The sequence below is a fragment of the Phycodurus eques genome, chromosome 9 (assembly GCF_024500275.1).
Source record: "Phycodurus eques isolate BA_2022a chromosome 9, UOR_Pequ_1.1, whole genome shotgun sequence".
In the NCBI taxonomy this organism is placed as follows: domain Eukaryota; kingdom Metazoa; phylum Chordata; class Actinopteri; order Syngnathiformes; family Syngnathidae; genus Phycodurus; species Phycodurus eques.
The window spans coordinates 15265966-15291674 of NC_084533.1; positions in this window are offsets into that span (position 1 = coordinate 15265966).

The window sequence follows — 25709 nt, forward strand, 5'->3', positions numbered from 1 at the left end:
ACCCTAACCATAGATTGATAGATAGATAGATAGATAGATAGATAATTAGGAACAGAAAGTATTCAGACCCCCTTAAATATTTCCTTCTTTATTATATTGCAGCCTTTTGCTAAAATAATTTAAGTAAATTCTTTCCCTCATTAACGTACACACGGCACCCCATATTGACAGAAAAAAAACAGAATTGTTGACATTTTTGCAGATTTATTAAAAAATAAAAACTGAAATATCATACAGCCATAAGTATTCAGACCCTTTGCTGAGTATTTAGAAGAAGCACCCTTTTGAGCTAATACAGCCATGAGTCTTTTTGGGAATGATGCAGCAAGTTTTTTACACCTGGATTTGGGGATCCTCTGCCATTCCTCCTTGCAGATCCTCTCCAGTTCTGTCAGGTTGGATGGTGAACGTTGGTGGACAGCCATTTTTAGGTCTCTCCAGAGATGCTCAATTGTGTTTAAGTCAGGGCTGTGGCTGGGCCATTCAAGAACAGTCACTGAGTTGTTCTGAAGTGACTCCTTCATTATTTTAGCTGTGCGCTTAGGGTCATTGTCTTGCTGGAAGGTGACCCTTTGGCCCAGTCTAAGGTCCTGAACACTCTGGAGAAGGTTTTGGTCCGAGATATCCCTGAACTTGGCTGCATTCATTTTTCCTTTGATTGCAACCAGTCTCCCTGTCCCTGCAGCTGAAAAACACCCCCACAGCATGATGCTGCCACCACCATGCTTCACTCTTGGGACTGTATTGGACAGGTGATTAGCAGTGTCTGGTTTTCTCCACACATACATCTTAGAATTGAGGCCAAAAAGTTCTATCTTGGTCTCAGAGAATCTTATTTCTCCCCATCTTGGAGTCCTACAGGTGTTTTTTTTTTTTTTTTTTTTTTTAGCAAACTCCATGCGGGCTTTCATGTGTCCTGCACTGAGGAGAGGCTTCCGTAGGGCCACTCTGCCATAAAGCACTGACTAGTGGAGGGCTGCAGTGATGGTTGACTTTGTAGAACTTTCTCCCATCTCCTGACTGCATCTCTGGAGCTCAGCCACAGTGATCTTTGAGTTCTTCTTTACCTCTCTCACCAAGGCTCTTCTCCCGCGATTGCTCAGTTTGGCCAGATGGCCAGCTCTAGGAAGGGTTCTCGTCGTCCCAAACGTCTTCCATTTAAGGTCTATGGAGGCCACTGTGCTCTTAGGAACATTAAGTGCAAGCAGAATATTTTTTATAACCTTGGCCCGATCTGTGCCTTGCCACAATTCTGTCTCTGAGCTCTTCAGGCAGTTCCTTTGACCTCATGATTCTCATTTGCTCTGACATGCACTGTGAGCTTTAAGGTCTTATAAAGACAGGTGTGTGGCTTTCTTAATCAAGTCCAATCCGTATAATCAAACACAGCTGGACTCCAATGAAGGTGTAGAACCATTTCAAGGATGATCAGAAGAAATGGACAGCACCTGAGTTATATATATATGAGTGTCACAGCAAAGAGTCTGAATACTTATGGCTGTGTGATATTTCAGTTTTTCTTTTTTAATAAATCTGCAAAAATGTCAACAATCTCTTTTTTTTTCTGTCAATATGGGGTGCTGTGTGTACATTAATGAGGAAAAAAAATAATAAATGATTTTAGCAAAAAAAAAACCAATACAACAAAGGGTTACCTTGTACTACGGTTTCCTCCCACATCCCATAAACATGCATGTTAATTGAAGACTCTAAATTGCTCGTAGGCATGAATGTGAATGCGATTGGTAGTTTGTTTCTGTGTGCCCTGCGATTGGCTGGCAACCAGTTCAGGGTGTACCCCGCCTCCTGCCCGATGACAGCTGGGATAGGCTCCAGAACTCCTGCGACTCTTGTGAGGATAAGCGGCTCAGAAAATGGATGGATGGATGGGTCTTGAAGTAAAATTACATGACCGCTCAAGACACACCAATGTACTGCATGCAGCACAGTGGTTGGGAATCCGTGGTGCAACACAGCCATATCCGATGTGTCGCTTCAAATGTACGTTATTAGACAGTAAAGAAAAAAAATCTGATATAAACATTACATTAGAAATGGGCACTTGGACCGGCACTGTAAGTCCAGTGGTCATGTGTGTTTTCTTATGACTTGCCACTACTATTGTGTGTAGAACTGGACCCATGTTGTAGATATTTTTAGTTCCCACATATGCGCATCAAAACAAGATATACGCATCTCATGACAAACAATAGGCTGAGCCGCCATTATGCATTGTTAAATACTAATCCACGAGTGACAGCTCTCAGCATGGCTGCATGGTGCTGAAGTGTCTAGAGCCTTTCTTCTTCTTTTGATGGACTGCGTCCTAAGAGCCTACTGCGCTCCACTATCTGCCATATGTTGCGCTATTGCAAGAAAAGAACTAAGTCCAACATGTAGAGCCTGTCACATGCGACGTTAATTAAGCATTTTGAATGATGAAGCCCCTAATGAGGAGGGAGTAGGTTTAATGCAAAATAGATTAAATACCGTAAGAGGGGGGTTATGGATCCTAAGCATATGCAGATGGATTTAGGTGTTATTCAATACAAATTTTATTAATCCTGTCACAAAACTGTGCACAATCCAATGAGATCCAAGGACTGTGTCAAAAATCCTCCCTATATTAAGATACGTGTAAGCACAGTTTTGGTGGAGTTAATTTTCCAACTATATTCATTCATTATTTTTAGTCAAATAAGGCATCAAAAATATTAGACACAGCTCTCAGTATGATGGACTGCAGGTTGTACATAACTGAAATGTTGCATAAAAGATTAATGGACTTAATAAACACTGTTCTTTGGCTTTTACAGTGTTTGTGTCTGTGTATGGGTTTTTGAAAAATATACAGTATACAGTGGCTATAAAAAATCTCCAGATCCTTGTTCAAATGCAGTTTATATGAAGTATAAAATGAAATTTCAAAACGTTTTCAACCATTAATGTGACTTACAAGTTGTACAAATCAGTAAATTTTTTTAACAAAAATTCGAGAGGGAAAGTAAAAATAAACAACTGAAATAATGTGGTTGCAAAAGTATGCACACCCTATTATGACTGGAATTTGGCTGTGTTCAGAGTTAACCAATCACATTCAAACAAATGTAAACGGGAGTCAGCAGTGGCACACACCTGCTGCTATTTAAAGTGCCTCTGATTAACCCCAAATAAATTCCAGCTGTTGTCGGTGGCTTTTCATGCATTTTTCTTGTTGCTGTTTTCCAGCCCAAGTCTGATGGTTATATGCTAAAAGCAGCTGTTATTTCAAACTGTTCATAATTTCTTCCAGCCTCTCTAAGGTCGAAGTTCCAGCGGAAGAAAAAGTCCCCCAAAGTATGATGCTGCCACTAGCATGCTTCACTTTTGGTATGGTGTTCTTTTGGTGTTGAGCAGTGTTGTGTTTGTGCCAAACATGCCTTTTGGAATTATGGCCAAAAGGTTCAACCTAGGTTGCCGCGAACCACAACACATTTTCCCACATGTGTTTGGGAGATTTTGTCATGGTCTAATGAAACCAAGGTTGAACTTTTTGTCGACTTTTATTGATTTATGTTTTTTTTTTTTTCATGATTACTTTATCTCAGCACTATAGAAGGAAGAGTGGTTAGCATGTCTGCCTCTGGTTCTGGCTGTGAATCACATCTGAGGCTCTGCTGTGTTGACTTTGCAAGTTCTAGGTAGGTTTTCTGCAGGTACTTGGACTTCCTACCACATCCCCAAAACATGCATGTTAGTTCAGCTGAAGACCCTGGTTTTCATAGGTTCAAATGTGACTAGAACGGTCGTTTGCTTATATGAGCACTGTGATTGCAATGGCTGGGGACCAACCAGTCCAGGGTGTACCTGCCTTATTGCCAAAACTCCTAATGAGGACAAGCGGGATAAAACAGTTGGTGGATAACGATTTCAGTTTAGCACATTTGAGTATTTCTTTTTTGGTCTTCATGTTTTTGTATTTAATTTTTTTTTTTGTTGTTGTTGTTGCCAAGACTGGTAAAAGAACCCAAAGAGAAATGCAGCATGAATTTCCTGCCTTGCAGCAGACACCATATGTAACGTTGATTTGTACTTATTTATTAATAAAACAAATAGTGTCATAATGCTTTCATCATAATCGAAACATGTAAAAAAAAAAAAAAAAAAAATAGTGACGCAACAAAGATTAAAACTAAATTTGAGTCACTATCGAATCACTCTCACTGTCGGCCTCGACGGCAGCTACCACTAGATGGCAACAGCGCCAAACCCTTGCTCCAGAAATCTCTGCGGTCTCTGATAAGAAAGTAGCTGCTTGGAAAAGAAAACCCCCAAAAACTCTAATAGAACATATTGATGCGCACAGCTGCACATTAGACTTTGTGAAATTAGATAAATCAGTTTATTTGCCACCCAGCTTCCAGAAATGAATCCAACAGTCCTTTTGGGAGGGCAAACATTTGGAAGGGGGCTCAGCAGTGTGTAGTCATCAGACGCCCATTAACTGCAATGGCTAAAGGTCTTATCATAACACGGCCCAGCTCACTTCCCTGGGTGATTACATCCCGCAAGATCCAGGCCAAGACAACCTGTGATGATCGTCTCCCAATCCTGGCCTGCTCCACTTCTCTGTTGGAATGTTTTCCATGTACAGGGTAGACTCAACTATCTCACTCATTTTCAACACAACACATTCAGCGGTCAGTAGGGAGCAGCAACACTCTGCTCTTTCCGTCTTTACCGAGATGAGCAACACTTCACCCGTTGACATCTTTGACCTTGTCAATTGAAGGTGCAATACAAAATGAGGAGTCGTGATGAGCCACATGAGGCTTTTTCCTGTACAAAATGCATGACCTTCATGTGTTAAACACACGCGTAGTCAGTAAAATGCGTGAAAAAGGGCTCATCTTTGACTGTGTTGTAGGCTGTCATGATGTCTTTGTCACATTTGACTGACACACCACACTGAGCTGTTTCAGAAAAAAAAAATTCTAATAGGCTGATAATTCAGTCTTGTCACAACGGAGGTCAGAAGGTTATTTTGACAAGACTATTTCATTTGACACATAGTGACAACCACAACCAACTTTAATTATAATCACTGAATCCCTGAAATTTGCTCCAAAGGATTGTTCATCAACTTTCAGTATGATTTTCTATGGTTGATTAAAGTAATTGGATTGGAAATCAGTGATGTCTCAGTCTGAGCTGTTGCATATATCCACGGGTGTGATATTTTATTTCTGCAAGTTGTAAGTTTGCTTTTGAGAACGCGCGAGAGAAAACAAACCAGACGGCACACATAAATAACCAGAATTATGAAAAAAAAAAAGAAAAAATATGTTGGCACCTGAATACTTACTGCCGCGCTAATAATTCACATTGGTGCGATCGCTCCTTTTAAAGCAGATTTGATGAGATTTAAAAAAAAAAAAAAAAAAAAAAGGTGAGAAATTGAGTGAAGGTCTAGGCTGAGTGAGACTTCTGCTTGTGAATGGAATCGTCTAAATGATAGAGCAGCATTCATCAACCTTTTTGAAACTGAGAGCTACAGTACTTCTTCTGTACTGATTAATGCAAAGAGCTACCAGTTTCACGATGATACACATTCCCGGAAAGACAAATTTGCACAAGTTATTTTGCGGTAAATCATATTCTAATCATAGTTGTGGCCGCTAATCTAACCCCACGAATGGTATGATTTGTTCATGCGATACAATACTGACCTTTGAACTGTACAAGTTTATTATTTTTTATAATAATACCCATTCAAAAGAAATTAGACACATCTCACTGCTGACCTATTTTTTAAAACCCCTGTCTTGGAGCTTAATTTCAGTGTTTTTTTTTTTTTTTGTGACGGCAAACTGGAAAAACATGCAAATGAACAGAGGCGCTTAAAACATTATTCACAACCAACAATGTTGAGTATCAATTTCAGAACAGAACATAAAAAAAAAAAAAAATGTAACCGCAATGATGATGTGCTCTTATGATCCTGCAAACATCCTGTTTCCTCTTCATGAATGTGTCTCTCAGGGATGGGATTAGTATTGTTTTGTATTATTTTGAAGTGGTTTACTCCTCTTCATATGTGTATGACGGTAAGGCCTGTCAGAATGTCACAAAAAATATTTACTGGTTGAGTTATTAAGTGTTTTGTGCCTGGAACAAATTTCCTTGGGGATTCTGTTTTTTTTATTATTTTTTTTTTTAACTTGGAAGTCAATAAAATTGTGTTGGATCTATGTGTAATCCGTACCGGTAAGTGATGTATTAGTGAGCTGGTAGAAGTATTTAAGGATTAAGTGAAGGAAGCCATGATTGCACTTCTGTCAACCCCAGCAGCCCTCACCTTAGTCGCCCCACACTTAAGTGGAGGTTAACTTGTTGATGTCTCAGGATTTATACGGTCCATATATTTCCAAGCCCATGGTTAAACTGTATGACAATCATTAGCACCTTGTCCTTCATTGTGATACTCATTTTGCAAAGTGCAAGTAGGAGAGCCGGGGGAGGAAAAGTAGTGATGCGGGAGCCTCTTGGCCGTAGGAGGGGTGACCAGAGATGGATGAGATGGGTGAGGCATAGGTCAAGGTTGAGAAGAAGAGACTGGAGGAAGTGGAATAAGAGGTTTGAAGAGGGTGCTATTAACAACATTTAGAAAGAAATGGGCTCAACCTGCAGATACGTAGAACCACAGTATTACTTTTCCACATCACACATTTGCCCCTTCTTGCTAGGCATAGTTTATAGGGTGCAACCTCCAATGGATGATAATAGACTTCATTAGAACAGCACGGCAATAAATTCCCCACTAGGACTGAGCCATGCCACGAATAGCGAAGATCGGCAAGTAGTTGACGCCCACCCCCAAAAGGTTTGTAATTGCCGAGAGATGCCACAATATTGCAGCAAAACACTTTTTTTTAAAAAGAGACATGCCATTGGCTTTGGCACAAAAACAGCGAATAGGTGAGTTTTTCAGCAAATAACAAAGGATAAAACTGGCAGAAGAAAGAGAAAGATGATGGGTGTCAGACTTGTAGGAAGACCTTCCATTAAGGCAGAGCACTAAAGAAGAAGGTCATGATAGTAGTTAAAGTCAAAATTACAGGAAAACCCCTTAAAGGTAATAAATATTACACAATCAAATGAAAAAAAGCATGTACGGTCGTAACTAACTGAACGTGCCATCTTTTGCTCAAAGGGTCATATGTTGGAGTGATGTAAACTGAGGACTATTTCTCCAAATAGTGGTCAAAAGTGTTTATTTCTACGACTGCAGACAGTACCAGGCATTTAGTTAAAGGAAGTGTCTATTTACAAGACACTCTTGATGGAACCGGACCAAAGTGCCATCTCATTTTATTTTTTATATATATTTTTTAAGGGGGGTTTCTATTTGGAGGGGGGCATTTATTTTTACTCAAATGGATAATGCTCTCAGCAACTAATTACGACATGACATCTATTAAAGGAGAGGCCACTCTTTGAGGACATAAACAGTTATTTGGAATGGAATCACTGCTCTGTATTAAATATAAATGCACATCAGAATGAAATTTCACTAATTTTCACTCAACAAACAAACAAACAAGCTCTTGACACTTCGCATCAACACCTACACAAAAAACCCCCAGCCACAAACATAAAACTAATCTTTGCTTATGACTGAACCCATTTGCTCTTTAATTTGAAAATGTATGAAAGCCAGTTATGTGTATTGACCTTGCACGGGGAAGTTTTAAGTTTTTACTTTATTTGAACACCAAATCCTATTTCCTTTTTGTAATAACTCAGGCAAATATCTGCTGAATGTTTGATATTCAATGTTCACGTGGGCAATGACAGTGTGACCTGGAAGGGCGTGACTGGGAGGAAGGGCCCACCCCGATCAGAACCCGAGCGGTGTTCTGTTATTGGACTTCTGTGCTCATCACGGATTGTCCATAACAAACACCATGTTCAAGCATAAGGGTGTCCACGTGCACTTGGCACCAGGACACCCTAAGTCGCAGTTCGATGATCAACTTTGTGGTCGTGTCATCAGACTTGCGGGCGCATGTCTTGGACACTCGGGTGAAGAGAGGGGCGGAGCTGTCAACTGATCACCACCTGGTGGTGAGTTGGCTCTGATGGTGGGGGAAGATGCCGGCCCGACATGGCAGGCCCAAACATATTGTGAGGGACTGCTGGGAACGTCTGGCAGAATCACCTGTCAGAAGGCGTTTCAACTCCACCTCCGACAGAACTTTGCTCATGTTCCGGAGGAGGTGGGGGACATCGAGTCCGAGTGGACCATGTTGCGCGCCTCCATTGCTGAGGCGGCAGACCGGAGCTGTGGCCGTAAGGTCTGGTGTGGCGGGAAACCCTGAACCCGTTGGTGGACACCAACGGTGAGGGATGCCGTCAAGCTGAAGAAGGAGTCCTATCGGGCCTTTTTGGCCTGTGGGACTCCTGAGGAAGCTTATGGGTACCGACTGGCCAAGCGGAATGCAGCTTTGGTCGTCGCTGAAGCAAAAACTCGTGCATGGGTTCACTGAGGCCATGGAGAAAGACTTCCGGACGGCTTCGAGGAAATTCTGGTCTACCATACGGCGGCGACTTAGGAGGGGGATGCAGTGCACCATCAACACTGTGTATAGTGGGGATGAGGCGCTGCTGACCTCGACTCGGGACGTTGTGAGCCGTTGGGGAGAATACTTCAAAGACCTCCTCAATTCCACCGACACGCCTTCCCATGAGGAAGCAGAGTCTGGGTTCTCTAAGGCGGGCTCTCCTATCTCTGGGGTTGAGGTCAGCGAGGTGGTTAAAAAGCTCTTCGGTGGCAAGGCCCCGGGGGTGGATGAGATTCGCTCGGAGTTCTTAAAGGCTCTGGATGTTGTGGGGCTGTCCTGGTTGACACGCCTCTGCAACATGGCGTGGACATTGGGAACAGTGCCTCTGAATTGGCAGACTGGGGTGGTGGTCCCCCTTTTTAAGAAGAGGAATCGGAGGGTGTGTTTCAATTACAGAGGGATCACACTCCTCAGCCTCCCTGGTAAGGTCTATTCAGGGGTGCTGGAGAGGAGGGTCCGTTGGGAAGTCGACTCTCAGATTCAGGAGGAGCAGTGTGGTTTTCATCCTGGCCGTGGAACAGTGGACCAGCTCTTCACCCTCGACAGGGTCCTCAAGAATGCATGGGAGTTCGCGCAACCAGTCTACATGTGTTTTGTGAACTTGGAGAAGGCATTCGACCGTGTCCCTTGGGGAGTCCTGTGGGGGGTGCTTCAGGAGTATGGGGTACCGAACCCCATGATACGGGCCTTGTAAAATGGCGATGTCCTCAAAAAAGGACTTGCTTTGGAAAATATTTCTTGCTGTCTGGGGAACACACTTTTATCCAGAAAAGACATTGGGTAAGACATGTTTGTTTTTATTTACAATCTTTTCCTTGTTGAAGAGTCAGGGCGCTTCTTGTTTGACTATATTCTGTTCCACATCTCAATTCTCGGCATCCTGACTCGGGACATGCCGGCTGCCCTCAGACGCACGAAGAGTTTTGGTCGTAACTATTAAACACATTCAATATTTAAGATTGTCGACCCCGACTTGTTTTGGACCATAAAATTGGGACAAATCCACTCTTAACACGCCTCAGACCGAAGGAAAATCTTATAGGATAATTTTATAAGACATAAGACATTTTATAAGACAGCTGCTGTTTGGCATCCTTGGTCAGAAAGGGGCAAAACAACATCCTGATTGGCTTTATGTGCACTGATAAACATTTCACAGGGTTTTTACAGTAAGTTACTGGCAACAAGTTACCCCCCAATGCCATGGGCCACTCCAGATTTTAATGCACGACACCACACGGGGGCAAGAACACCGTGGGTTGCAGTTTTTCCATGGCAGTTGGTTTTTATGTGCGAGAGTCAATTGCCTGATGTGCGGCTGGGAGTCGCACATCAGATACATTGCTTGGTGTGCGGGGATGGCCTGAGGCAACTAAGGCACAGCAACAGACCAAGCTAATATTAACGTGTGTTAATTTTTGTCATTTCCCATTGCCATTTTTTTTAAAATCTTCAAATTATACAATATTACAGCAATGACAAATCTCAGTTGAGCAATAGCGGTGGCTTACGTCAACCATATTCAGTAGTATCAAATCTGTACGGTTGGAACCCCTTCTGACCTGGTATTGGAAATGGTACCTCATAGTAGAGCTGTGTCAAGCCGAGATAATACTAGCACAGTAGAAAAAGGGCATGAATGGTTGGTGCCACACTTTGTTTTGATTAAAAAAACACCACTGTTTCTGTGTAACCCCATTCCTTTAATGTATTCTCTTGGTTCCAAGCAGCTATTGTTTCAAAGCCGGTGAGGGCTTCTCGTCTGGTCAGTTATGTAGCCATTCAGGAGTTGAACGGATCCAGGGGGAGTCTGAACAAAGGCCCGCCATCATATTTAATACACCCCTTCACCTATATGAAAGGAAGCATTTGGAAAACTGCAGGGAGCTATGATAACGACTGGTACGACTGATTTTTCTCCCTCGCCTTCTTTCCCCCCGCTCAGTGTCTGTTATGTCTGCTCTATTCCGCACTGTCTGCTCTGTTGCTAATGGCTGTCCCCGACACCTCTGTTCAGTCAGCCAAATGTCACATAGCAGAAACTGAAATATCAACTTGGCACTCAATATGGTAGAAGAAGGATGTGGGAGGCGCTGCTGTCTTGTCCTCAGGGAAGCTATGTGCGTCTAATTATCACCATGCCAACATGCTGAGAAAAAGTCCCTTGAATAGATTATTGCACTGTTTTGTCTGTTTACCTTAACATCCTAAAAACTCTGTGATTGTCTAAATATACACCAGCGACTACTAACCACTGTGCTGTGGCACATTAATGTGCTGTGCAAGACCATCAGGTGTGCCGTGGGCATTGGCAGATCTGCGGGGTGGCAGTTGCCACTCCCACCAAATGCCTTGCCACCCAAGTTGCCATCCCTACTGTGGGTAATGAAGCTTTTAGACAATACAAATTACTAAAATCAAAATTGGATTATAAATGTTAGTGATATTGACTCCATAGTTTGTGTGAACGTTTTAATCACTAGTTTACAATTCCCTCCCAACCCCAATCACATAAGCGTAAAAAAGCTTTGCTTAATGTCAGAAAACTTCCATCAATATGCACCAGAATTTCTATCTATCTATCTATCTATCTATCTATCTATCTATCTATCTATCTATCTATCTATCTATCTATCTATCTATCTATCTATCTATCTATCTATCTATCTATCTATCTATCTATCTATCTATCTATCTATCTATCTATCTATCTATCTATCTATCTCTCTCTCTCTCTCTCTCTGTCTCTCGCTCGCTCTCTCTCTCTCTCTCTCTCTCTCTCTCTCTCTCTCTCTCTCTCTCTCATCTTTATTTTAAATTGTTTAACCAAGAAAGCCTCATTTAAGATAAAAAAAAATCCCTTACAAGAGTGTCCTGGTCCTGGACAACAAGTAGTTATGGAACACAAACAATATACAAACAAACATAAACAATACAAAAAAAAAAAAAATCATATCAACGTATCCAGTGAAATCTCAAAGGATCAGCCATCAAAGCATTTACAACTTGTTGCATCATCATCCAATCCATTCAATTACCATATTTTCATGACCATAAGGCGCAATAAAAAGTTGTAAATTTTCTCCAAAATGGACGGGGCGCTTTATAATGCGGCGCGCCTTATGTGTGCACCGAGCTCCAAAATCTCTAAATGTTGTTGTGTGATGAGCGCTCCGCTTGACTGACTGGGAGCATTTCCTGCCGACACGCTGCTTATATAGAGGAAAAGCGGACGTGGCTGAGGACCGCATGCAGACGTAAAGGGGGAAGGGTGCGCGTTAAAGGCACGCCCCCAGTAGGTATATAGCGCCAGTCAAGCCAGCCTCCACTCGTAAAGTAGCAATCAAGTCGCCCATTGGTTTATGAATGTGTGTGTGAATGTGAGGCTTTGTAAAGCGCTTTGGGCACTGTGATGATGTAGATAGAGTGCTATATAAGTGCCGTCCAGTTACCATTTATTTTTCCTAAGATATCAAATAAACTACAATTTTTAATGTATGTCAAGATTCAAATTAACTTTGCTGGTTGCATTCCTTACCCGAAGAGCCCAGACGTCCGTATTATTGGGTCGCTTTTATTTTGAAGGTGGCTTTCACCGCGAGTTGGCGACCTATTACCGTAATGCCTAGTATGAACAAAATTAGGGGCGACTGGCTTGACTGCTACTTTACGAGTGGAGGCTGGCTTGACCGCAGTCGAAAACTGCATCGACGAAGAGACACGCTTAGGAAGCACAGTTTAACCTGCAAGCTATCCGTTACGCGGAGGAACATGGGAATCGAGCAGCCGCGAGAGAATTCAAGAGCAACAAAACATGGTTCGCAAGTGGAGGAAGCAGGAAAACGAGCTTCGCCAAGTCAAGAAGACGAAGCTGAGTTTCCGCTGAAAAAAAAGAAAAACAAAACGCGGAAACAAGGCGAGGTGGCCCGAGTTGGAAGGCCAACTCCAGCAATGGATTAATGAACTCCCACCGCTGGACATTGGTGTAAACAGGGCGTTTAAAGTGAAGTTGCAAGGGGCGTGGGAGCGATGGATGACAGATTTTTTAAACACAGGTTTAGTAAGACTAGGAGGCAGTGCCGGGCGAGTTACGCCACAATTAGTGAATGGATTGTGGATGCTTGGGCTAATGTGTCTGCTTGCACTGTTGTTCGAGCTTTCGTAAAAGCCGGCATCATTTCTGAGGAGCCGGACGGCAACGAGACTGACTCGAACCTGAGGGGTTTGATTGAGAACTTGCCCAGCTGTTCATTTCGGATACAGAACATGAGGTCTTTGATGGATTTGTGGATGAGGATTGATCAAAAAAATAACATGAGTACATTGTTAAATACTTCAACAAAGTACAACCAAACTCAGTTTTGCTCCCGCTGCCTTTTTAAAAACATTGTTTTAGCGTGCATGCATGCTACCGTATGTTTTACCATGCCTGCGCCCAATAATACGGTACGCCTTATGTATGTGTTAAATACAGAAATAGACCCCGTAACTGAGACTGCGCCTCTTAATGCGGTGAGCCCTATGGTCGGGAAAATACGGTACTTATATTTAAGGAGACCTGCTCCCTTTGGCCCAATTTTTCCTACAACTGGTTCCACACTTCAGCAGCCACATATCTAAAACTCATTTTTCCATTTCAAGCTGTACTTTGTCCCATGTTTACCTATGCCCACTTCATCCATCCATCCATCCATTTTCTGAGCCGCTTCTCCTCACTAGGGTCGCGGGCGTGCTGGAGCCTATCCCAGCTGTCATCGTGCAGGAGGCGGGGTACACCCTGAATTGGTTGCCAGCCAATCGCAGGGCACATAGAAACAAACAACCATTTGCACTCACAGTCATGCCTACGGGCAATTTAGAGTCTCCAATTAATGCATGTTTTTGGGATGTGGGAGGAAACCGGAGTGCCCGGAGAAAACCCACACAGGCACGGGGAGAACATGCAAACTCCACACAGGCGGGGCCGGGGATTGAACCCAGGTCCTCAGAACTGTGAGGCTGACGCTCTAACCAGTCGTCCACCGTGCCGCCATGCCCACTTCAACCTCTGAAAATATTAGAACGATCGCCTCAGTATTTTGGATTTTATGGATGAAGCGATGTGGGGGGGATAGGCACATGAGGTCTGTGGACGTATTAAGTTGCAAGTGGTTATCACCAGCGCATACTGAATTTAATACAGTGGTCTGTTGCCACATCAGACAAGACAGACAGGTCAGACAGCTCTTCCGAATATAAAGACGTCTCCATGCGAGACTATTTTAAAGGGAATGAAAGAACCTGCTTCGATTGGACATGATTGAAGTCGCCTGTGAACAGACACAGACCAGTGCAGACATCCCACTTTTAAAGGTGCTCGGGGTACGCCGATCCACAAAATTACCAACACCGGCCTCCTCGCAGAGTTGGAGGCCAAGCACATTTCTGGATTTGCACTAGTCACTAGCCCATATTGTTTTAACACAACAGTACCTTGCCTAATCTTGTTACTGACGTCTACTCGAAAAAAAAATAAAGCAATAAACTAGCAGCACATGGCGGATAAAGAGAGAGGCTATCACATTCACACAAGTTATCGCGCGCGTTCTGTTTTGTTTGTCTCACAAGTCCAAATCAGTTCATTTAAATCCACTTTTTAGACATAAATGAAAGATGACTGCTCCGGGTTTTATTGCCTGGAAATACAACAAGCCAACAATAGTTTCCTGCATAACAACACCACACAAAGAATTAGCACAGCAGGGGGGAGAGCTACTATGACTTGCAATCACGACCTGAGTGAAAGCACATTTTTCAATTGTGAACAGTGCAAATAGAGATACCCAATGAAACTACCTGTACTTTAAAAGCTGACAATGAAGAAACAAGTAAACTCCTCCATGCCTGCAGTACATGGACTGATCAATACTGAGAGAATAAAATAATAAAAATCAGAGCAGTTATTGACAAACGTGAGCTATCAAAGAGTTGATGGATGATCCAATGTGCTCTAACCTTTCATTAAACACCTTGTAGCTGCACACGTTGTGGACAAAGACATTAACAGACATGCAAAAGTGGTTACTAGTATGCTCTAGCGAGATGTTAATTGGAGAGAACAATAAAGTGTGGCAGCATGTCAGCTCCAATTGCTATCTGAAAAACACACACACAGATTGTAGAGCAAGTGTACTCAATTACAGTTCCGTTAAAGAGGTCTAGTTTAGGAAGATTTTTCTCAAGTCAACATATATCATAATGTAAAGCATACATTATTTAATGTTGTCTTAAATATTTTGTCATGGCAGCACAGTGAAGTCGTGGTTAGCATGGCTGCCTCACAGTCATGAGATTTTGTTTCTTTTTTGGAACTTCTGTGTATGGATTTCTCATGTTCTCTTGTGCTTGTGTGGGTTTTCTGCAGGTGCTTTTCCTTCCGCCCACATTCCAAAAACATGAATGTTTGGTTGATTGAAGACTCTCAATTGATAGTATGTATAGCAGGAGTATTTGGTTGTCAATATGTGCCCTGGGATTGACTGGTGACCAGTCTCTCGCCTAAAGTCAGCTTGGATAGGATTCTGCTCACCTGTGACCCTAATTAGGTCAACAGTTTTTTCCAGATTTATTGATTTTAACACTCTATAATAATTAATAATAATCACCCTATAACCATAATGCTCAGTTAACTAACACTATCACCAGCATACATCAGTCCATCCATTCTCTTCTGTTATCTGGGTTCAGGTGGCGGAGACAGCAGCTTAAGCAGGGAAGCCCAGACTTTCCTCTCCCCAGCTAGTTTGTCCTGCTCTTTCGGAGGATCCTGAGCTGTTCCCAGGTCAGCCAGGAGAGAAAGTCTGTCCTGCAAGTATCCTAACTAGGTAGATGCACGAGCCACCCCATCTGGCTGCCCTTTCGATACAGAAGAGCTTTTCTCTGAGCCCCACCTGGATGACCAAGCTTCTCACCCTATCCCTCAAAGAAAGCCCGGACACTCTGCGGATGAAACTAATTTTGGCTGCTTGAATCAATGATCTTGTTTTTATTGGTCACGACGTGTAGCTCTTGACCAGCGGTGATGGTAGGAATGTAGACCAGCCGGTCAATCGAGAGCTTCACCTCTTGGCCCAGCTCCTTCTTCACAATAACGGACTAGGGCATATGTGTCAAACTCAAGGCTCGGGGGCCAAATGCGGCCCGCCACATCATTTTATGTGGCCCGCAAAAGCAAATCATACTCGTCAACTTCTGTAATTTTTGCTAAAATCTGTACCTAAATTCCAAATTGTCATAATAATAAACAATAATGTTGAGATATTGCATTTTTCTGTTACCAAACCCTTCCTCTACAGTAACTTAAACAATACTTGAACCAACTATTATCCTTGTCTTCTGATTTCAAAACTAGTTATCCCTCAATTTGTTGTGTAAGGGTAATATGCTTTGGTGATGATTAAACATTTATATGGTTTCACTGTTCTAACCACCCTCTGAGGAAAATCATAACTACAATGCGGCCCGAGACAAAAAAGAGTTTGACACCCCTGGACTAGGGGTTGAACAAATACAATTTTTTTGTAGTCGACAGTAATGTGGTGAAAGTCAAGTTGAACTTCATAAATCAATGACGTTATTGATCATTTTCACTATGTTTCATGTAAAGACATATTTCTGAGGACAGGCATAGAAACAAATTACAACAGATCATGAAAAATACATTTTAGCATTACGCTAATTGTAGTTGTAATTAGTTTGAGTCCTGCGCAGGTTTCTCTACAACAAACTTGCTGGTCACAACTGTTCCATAGGGAGGACTTTAAACTTACCCATCTGTTGCCGTCATCAGACCATAATGCTGTGTGGAGCAGCAAAACCTCCAGCCAAAAAGGCGTGTATTCATAGGCTACATCTGCATGGGTTTGAGAGTACAAAAATAAGATGGCAGTGGATGAGAATAGCAGTTAGCCTTAATCACGTCTGCTATTTCAGTCGCCGCTTGTCTTGATAGAGTCATATCAGCAGAAGCTCGGGACTGCATGGTGGCAAGGAACGAGGGCAATGGCACAAAGTGAAACCCCATCTTTGCTGCCAAAATGTTTTGTCTTATATTGCAGACAACTGTGAGCTAGACAGAATTTTATTCATCATAGCAGATGTTTACTACAACACACCGACACCACTTACGTCGCTTTATGACAGAAAACAACACTAGTGTCGCTATACAACAATGTCGAAGCGTGTTGTAAAACAGGGCATCGTAGGCAAGCTGCAATAAATGAACCATCTCTCTGTTTCACTGTTTCAATTTCACTTGTGCTTTTATTTTATTTGAGGATATACTTGCTACTGGTCTCATTTATTGCAAAATATTTCCACTCATACATAACATTCATTCCGCCGTATATACTGACGGCAGTGTCATAAAGTGACAAGTTTCCCTTTCAGTGTCAGGAAGCGACTCAAGTGTCACGATGTTGGTGTGTGCTATGGTGGATAACGTTATTGTTATTGTCTGTGCATTAAAATTTTTGTGATGAAAATGGAGTTTCATGCCGCTGCCCTCATTCCTCGCCGCCAGTCCTGAAAGTAGCTATTGGCTGGAAAGTAGCTATTGGCTGTCCTAAAAGTCGCTAGAAGTTACTAGATGATGCTATAGCCCTATTTGCATAATTTCTTGCAACAGACTCTGTCGGGGAGAGGAATAATGTTGTGAGAGAGATAAAAAGTGAGTTTCAAAAATGCAATGTGATTAGATCTGCAAAATGAACTTTATTCTGTTGATTCATAGTTTGTTTTATTTAAATTTAAATAATTTGTTCTGCATTGTTAAATGTTTGAGTATCAAATTTGATCAAAAGACTGGAGGGATTGTTACGTTCACAAATGAACCAAATCTATTGACTGGCTCATTAACATAAATGATGAAACTGGGACCAAGTCGCAGTTATGAGCAGTTTTTTCTTTTAATGTTTTTTTTCTTGCTTTGTGCTTCACACAGATGCTAACACAAGCCACTGAGTGAGACGGAGAACAGCCACAAGAGGAGGAACAGGCGCTGCTGTGAAACCCGCTGTTCGTTGAGGACATTAACTGCAGCATGATACGTGCTTTTGTGTCCCCAAAACGTGGAAAAGTCACTTTTGAGAAAAAATGTCACTACGAGAAATTGGAAACTCTCCAGATTTAGAAAGAAAGTCACAAATTTGGCAACACTGCTATGTCGCCTTGTTGGCCAGACATTTCACTGTTCCAGAAAGTAACAGCAGCAGACAGGTCAAATCATAAGGCCTCTGTAAAGTGGCCAAACATCACACCACACCATCTGCAAAAAGCAGAGACATAATACTGAGAGCACCAAACCAGACACTTTAACGCCTAGAAATTCCATCCATAAAGGTAATAAACAGAATCAGTGACAAAGGGCTCCCCTTCCCCAATACAGATTGTAGTGCTTCCCTCTCCTGAGATGCCAGATAGTGGACCAGAATTTCCTCAAAGTAACCTGGAAGTCTTTCTCCATAGCCTGGTGGCATGGCATAGTTGTTTCCTCAGCAACCACCAAGCCCCACAGGCCGAAAAGGCCAGAAAGGACTCTTTCTGAAGATTGTCAGCATCTCTCACTGGTGGTGTCCACAAATGCCATGAGAAGCACCCACCACCTAACAGCCACAACCCCGTTTGGGTGCCTCAACAATGGAGGCATGGAACAGGGGCCACTCTGACTCAGTGTCCCCTGCCTCCATTGGCACATGATTAAAATTCTAATGGAGGTGGGAGCTGAAACTCCTTCTGACAGGAGACTGCTAGATGTTGTTAGCAGACCCTTGCCGACATGTCTGCCAGGTCTGACCGGCATTATCCCCCAACACGCCGCCAGATGGTGATCGGTTGACAGCTTAACCCCGTCTTTACCTGAGTATCCAAGACATCCAGCTGCAAGTCCAACGACACGACCACAAAGTCGATCATCCGACTCCGGACTAGGGTGTCCTGGCCCTGACACCCTTATGTTTAAACAGTGTTTCCTATGGACAATTTGTGATGAGCGCAGTCCAACAGCAAAGCACCACTCAGGTTCTGGTCAGGGGTGCCTTTCCTCCCAATCATGTCCCTGTCCCCCAGCAGAACAAGGGAATCCATGGCGTGAGTCCTCTCCAGCTCCCCCTCCAAGGACTCCAAAAATATAAATATCAAATATACTGTACATGAGGACTGTGCACAGCCTTTTTGTGTTAGGCATTCATCAAAGCTGAAACAGCACTGCGTGATCATAAGGGTAAGTAAAAGTTGGCTCCTTGCCACATAGAAGTTTGTTTATCCTGACCCCTATCAGAGGCTTTGTCCACAGGAAGACCCACTCCATACTAATTATGGTCAAGTTGTTTGTTGTAGAACAGCTCTTTCTCTTGTTTACTAATGAAGACCATGTGTGTTGCTGCTGCAGCCTTGATTAGAATGGATTGTGACCTCTACTCGCCCCCGTGGGCATCCATAAAGAGAGACCTTAAATGCTCATCTGTTCTACCCATCAGACAGTGTCAACTTTGCCTCCAACTCATCCAGTGTGGTTTGTTTGCATGCTGTAGCTCGTGATGCCTGCTGAGATCCATCTGTGTTCACTAGATGGCAGGCAGTGCAGCAATGACGTGTCGAGTGAAGAAAAGAGGACTGGGCCGCTTTCAAGTACACCTTGGTGGGACACCTGAGGGGAGAGTGTGACCTCCAGGGTCCTTCAATCCATGCACTATTGTTTTGTTCGGCTAATTAAGAAGCACTGCTCAGGCTGATTGGTTTCCAGTGTGTAATTACTAAACCTTCCGTTGAGTGGGCTTTCCATCGGAGTGCCAGCCTTTCTACCCATCAACAAAGAGGAAATGAAACAAGCACTTGACCATGTAGAAAGCCAAGGTCACGAGCCTCATTTCTCCCATATAAACCCGATGGCTCTAAATAAGAGTGGGGGGTTGCTCTGTTTTTAGGCCTCTTTAGCATTATTGTGTATTACAGTATTTTCTCTGGTGGCATGGTGGACGACTGGTTAGCACATCTGCCTCACAGTTCTGAGCATCGGGGTTCAAATCCCGGCCTCGCCTGTGTGGAGTTTGCATGTTCTCCCCGTGCCTGCGTGGGTTTTCTCCAGGCACTCCGGTTTCCTCCCACATCCCAAAAACATGCATGGTCGGTTAATTGAAGACTCTAAATTGCCCATAGGTGTGAATGTGAGTGCGATGGTTGTTTGTTTATATGTCCCGTGCGATTGGCTCGTGACCAATTCAGCTGTACCCCGCCTCTCGCCCATGACCCTAGTGAGGAGAAGCGGTACAGAAAATGCATGAATGAACAGTATTTTCTCTCTAGACACTGAGTAATTTGCCTGCTATTTTGCACTTCAAAGTTGGTTACTCAGTCCGCGCTGTAACGTGGTTCCACCCAGACCATGTGACCAGGGTGCTGTACCACCCAGTCACTTATTTTGGTGTTTTGCGACTTCGTGTCACGATAGCTTACTTAATCCTCATCCTCCCTTTGTGATAACGATACTGGCCAGAAGTATAGCTTTTTCGCTGCCACTGAGGCAAGTGAAGTGACTTAATGAAGCTGTGTTGAAACTGGTCGCAAAGTGAACATTCACCTCTGCAACTCGGCATCGTATTTAGCAGCGATATCCATAGCTCATAGGTAGCTGGGCCGGCGCGAAATAGGGTGCAACAAACATTCCCCCGTAGTACTGAAACAGCGGAAATCAGCGAGGTTGGACTGTTCAATGGGGATGTGCTGTTTTTTTATTTTCCCTGTTTTTGTTTAATAATATAGTGTACATGGCCACGAGCTGGTCACTTTTTTTGCTTGCATCATAACAACATTTTATTTTGGTGACAAAAGTGTTTCGGTCCAAAATGCACTTTTAGGCCATTTTCAGCTGACATTTTTTTAAATTCAGTGCATCACTAATCTCACTTCATAGGTGCTATCATTCACACGGGTATTAAATAGCTAAATGTGTAAGTCCGTTGCAGACCACAGCACCAGCATGTCAGCAGTCAGATGATCGATAGTGTGGAGTCTATGTCATGTGGTGACGTGTCAGTTGACTCTAACAATGTCATTGCCCCACAGTGTTGTCCACGTCCATGTGACAAATCTGTACCATCCTGTCTGCCCCAGTTCTTGCTGTTGATGTACATTTCCTGTAAAAGTCATTTTAAAATTTGTTTTAACTCTAGTTTTGCATGCCAACATTTGAAATATCATAATCTTTAATATTATTCCATAAGTTGATGTCTACAAATAAAAGCCCCTAAACGAAACCTCCCTATATCTGAGTAAATAAATGCCCTATCTGTGGAAATTCAGCAAACCAAAATGCACTGAGAAGTCATGACAAACAGAGCAAATTGCCAGTCTCTCACAGTATTAGTGCTTTTACAGTGATGACAGGTGTAATAGTTTGCTTTACAACACAAAAAATACTTGAGTAATAATTTGTCAAACTGTACTAAATAGCTACTGTCATGTTTTCCTTTCACTAAACATTTATACTCTGACCGTGTACCCCTTGTAAAAACGTCCAATTGAAGTTGTCAAAGTCTCAATGTCTCCAAGCCGCACACAAGAGCACTGTTGGTGCTGTTTGAACGTTCCGCTACCATTCAGTATTCATAAAACTTCTAAGAGCAGGATATCTTTTAGGTGAATGGCTGCCATGAGCGGTGTCAAGAATATCACTGCTTAGAGGGAGAAGCAGAGTCTGTCTGCATTGCAAAGGAACAGTGAATAAAGGCATGCTTAAATTACAGCTCGGGAGAAGAGGAAAAAAAGGGAAAGAAAAGCATTTATCGGGCCTCTGGAAGAATGAACATGACACATTATAAAGGATTAGTAAAGAGCAACATAAGAAAAACCATTGTACTCCAAGGAAAATTATCTATTCATTGGAGATGAATTGGCTTTAATCTTCAAAGGCCTACCACATTCATTTTTCCCTTTCAAGTGCTACATATTAGTTTCTTACATCCTTAGCGAGGAGATCAGTCCCAAAAATATGTTGAAAGAGGTCAGACGAGAGAAACAAGCAGTGCAATCACAACAAATAAGACTAATTAAGTGTTGTTTTGACGAAACTATCATTGCAAGAATCTTGCACAATGATGCAATGATTCTCTCATAGCTGCGCTTCAAACCGAAAATAACAAAATCAAGCATACTCGACATCATTCATTCAGCGCTCTTATGTGATTACCCCTGAAGAACCAAAAATGATGAAATCCGTAAATGAATTTCAAAAAGCAAATTACTCTCCATAAGCGTTTGGACCGAGTGCTCAGCAGATGCTTCCCCTCCAACACGCTGCTCAGTGATGTCACCACAGGTCATCAACAGCAATGGTGTGAATGAGCTTGAAAATTAGGCGCAAATGTGGACAGTTTGAAGCACTGCCTCCACGTGCTGAGAGATGTGTGATGTCGAGTGATTAGTCCTGCCAGATGCTAAAAGGAGTCCACATGAAATTGTTAGACAGCATAGTGCGACTGCATCACTGCATTATATGAGTGCTCATGTCCAAAACAATGATGCACTCACTTTTGTCGGCTCCATTTGACATAAATGCCACTACTTGTGGAAAGTACAGGGAATTAACAGGAATATATGTGAAAATGTCGGCATTATAGGTGAGTCAGGTAAGTCTGTAACAGTATAGGTGAAGTGTACTTGCACATCTTGCAGCAGAATTATCCATCCGTTTTCTATACCACTTGTCCTAGGTAACGAGCCAAATGCAGCTGACTCTGGGTGAGAGGCGTGGTACAGCCTGACCTGGGGCCTCATGTACAAAGACTTGCATGGATTTCCTACTGAAACTGTCATGGACGGCAATGCCGTAAGGGCAGATCCCAAAAAAGAGACTGGAGGTAAGAGGTCTGAAAAATTGTAATTCAACGACAGAGCATGTGATGGCGAGACATACTAAGCTAATGGGAGTCACAACCAGAGAGGAAAAAAAAACAGATAACGCAGGGAGACACGACAAAAGGTCCGAGTGGTATAATCGTAGAGAACCTAAATTTGGACAGAGGTCAGACGTTGGCGGCAAAAACGAATGAATATTCCGATGCCCACACACTGTCACGGTGCCCCCTAAAAAGGCTGATGATTACAATGATGACAGGTGCGTCACTGATGTCAACGCCCACCTTCGCTCACCCAGACACTGCAACACAAAGAAAAACAATTGGAAACACAGGGCCATGACAGAAACATGGCGTACGCTCAAATCCAGAAAACGTCGTACGCACAAAAATATCCAGACGTATGAATTAAATCCAAGCACATTTCCTTCATACATCCCAATCAACATAGAATTGAGTGCAAATGTTGGAGGAGCCGACCCCTCGCTGTCCACGCCCACATTTAAATGTTCAAATCATATTTAAATGGACCCTGCGCCTGCGATCCCGATCTCTGCATGATCAGAAAAAAAGGAAAATGAGCAAGATAATGACGAAAAAAGAAATTTCTGAATGTGAAGTTGCTCAATTGAAGTGGAAGTGTGCAAGAAAATCCTCTTTGGCACGCTGTCCTCCAGCGTGAACAAGCAAAAGAGAAGTGAATGGGACAGCGTGTGTGCGTCTGTTAATGCTGTGGGGTCGGAACAGCGCGCACACGCTGAACTCAAAAAGAAGTGGTCAGACATAAAGGTGGATGTGATGCGGAGAACAGCTGCCCACCCCCAAAGTGTGGCCAAAACAGGCGGAGGAATCGGCACCGAGGGCCTCATCCCGTTCGAGGAGAGAGTCGCTGCAATCATGGATGACACTCTTCTCACGTGGCTGACTCTGATCACCCCACAAGGTTAATACCATGCATTTTTATAACTCACAACAAATGCGTTCATACAGTAACCTACACTCAGCCCTATGAGAGAAAGGTTCATGCGTAAATGTTGTATGGATGTTATTTGTAATAAATATTTTTAATTCAAATAGAAGCACATCAGCATATCAAAGAGGATTATCCATCCATCCATTTTCTGAGCCGCTTCTCCTCACTAGGGTCGCGGGCGTGCTGGAGCCTATCCCAGCTATCATCGGGCAGGAGGCGGGGTACACCCTGAACTGGTTGCCAGCCAATCGCAGGGCACATACAAACAAACAACTATTTGCATTCACATTCACACCTACGGGCAATTTAGAGTCTTCAATTAATTCATAATTCCGGGCGCCCTGTCTCCGCAGTGGCCGCAGTGGGGACGGCGATGAAGTATACACCCCTCCACTGAGACGATAATCGACGATTAGGCGTCCGATAGACTGCCTGTTTAACGAAGTAACCACTTGTATAGGCACAGTCTGGGAACCAAACCTCCATCATAAATTAGTCAGTCTGGGATGTGGGAGGAAACCGGAGTGCCCGGAGAAAACCCACGCAGGCACGGGGAGAACATGCAAACTCCACACAGGTGGGGCCGGGGATTGAACCCGGGTCCTCAGAACTGCGAGGCTGACGCTCTAACCAGTCGTCCACCGTGTCATGCGAACTGAAGTAGTTCATTTTTGGAAAGATAAACAGAACAGAACTAGTTTGCAACGCTAATCCTAAATTATTTCACATATTGCAGGAAAAAAAACGCGTGTCATATTTGCCAATATCGTGCAGCCCTACTGTATAGTGTATCTCTTGAAGTTTCACTTTTTGAATTTAACTACCTAACTAAATTAAGTTTTGCCACTATTCTAATTTATTGTGATGTACCTGTACTGTGATGAAACACACATATTTTGGAAGAAACTAGAGAATTAGACCTACATTACCTCCAAAGGGAAACCATGCCAGGTCGTAAGCCCCAAACAGGTTAGCACTTTACATTGGTGTAAATGTACGTGTCCAAGTGAATATTTTCAACATTTCTCCCATGAAAAGTGTGTTTAAATGTTGTACTCAAAAAGAGCTGGGTGCACAAATAGATTTTTTACTTTGTTACTCTTTAATTTACAAAGTTTACCCAAGATTTGACTTGAGACTTTGTGACCAGTAGGAGAGCGACATCCATCGCAGCAGATTGCCACTTTTTTTGTCTCATGTTGGGAAATGGATGACGGCAAGAAGTGAGCGACGCAAAGCCTGGTTGACAGGTTCATGTCATGATGAATAAGAGAGAAGACAGCAGGTGGACAGCATAGTTTGATGTCTGCTTTCCCTCTTTTTATCACACTGTGAGTCCCATGCACATCATTCTTGCTCTGCTCCAAAGAATGGAAAACAAAAAAATATTCCTTGTCTTTCAGCACAATCTTCCTTACTCTCTCTGTTCCTTTTTCTTGTCCTCGGTGTGGGTGTACACTCAATACAACTGTTCCATTTCATCAGGTTTTTATCCCATTAAAAGAAATCAAAACAGGATTTCAGCTACCATTGTGCAGGAGACACACTGCGCTGACAGCAGATGTTTTTTTTCCTGCAGGCTGCTGAAAAGCTCTGGATGCAATCTACAGTGCATCAGTGAAAGAAAAGACAAATCAACCAGGTATGAAAACAACATTGTGAGCTTTAAAAAAGAACCCAAAACTTCTTTCCAATGTGTTGCAACACTAAGTCATCCACATTTCACCAGTTTATCTCTGAGTCACTCTCAAGAGGTTTCTGTGATGTAAAAGAAACTTCCACACGAGTACTGTAAAATCACCAGTGAAGAATACACCTTATTCTGTCCAAGTGTGTGTAAAGCGTGTGTATGAACGTTCCCACGCAAAGTTAGGGATTTCTCAATTGGGACTTATGTGTGTGGGCACGTGTGTAAATTTACACACAGCTCTGACCATGTGCGCACACAAAATCTTGTGGTAGAACAGTGAAACTACAGTACATCATCACCAAAGCCATATCGAGCGCCTGTCGTCCCTGGGATTTGTGGTCACTGGGACATTTTAGCGGAACATAGGAACATGCGGCATAGAGCAATCGACACTAAGCCGAATCATGCCCTTGGCCCCAATTTACATTAGCTTACCATACAGACATCGCCAACAAGCCAAAATTAATCAAGGGCTTCCCAAACATATACAGTAGTTGGAGCCATAGATTGCATCCGCATTTCAATTGAAGCACCATCACACAACAAATTCAGCC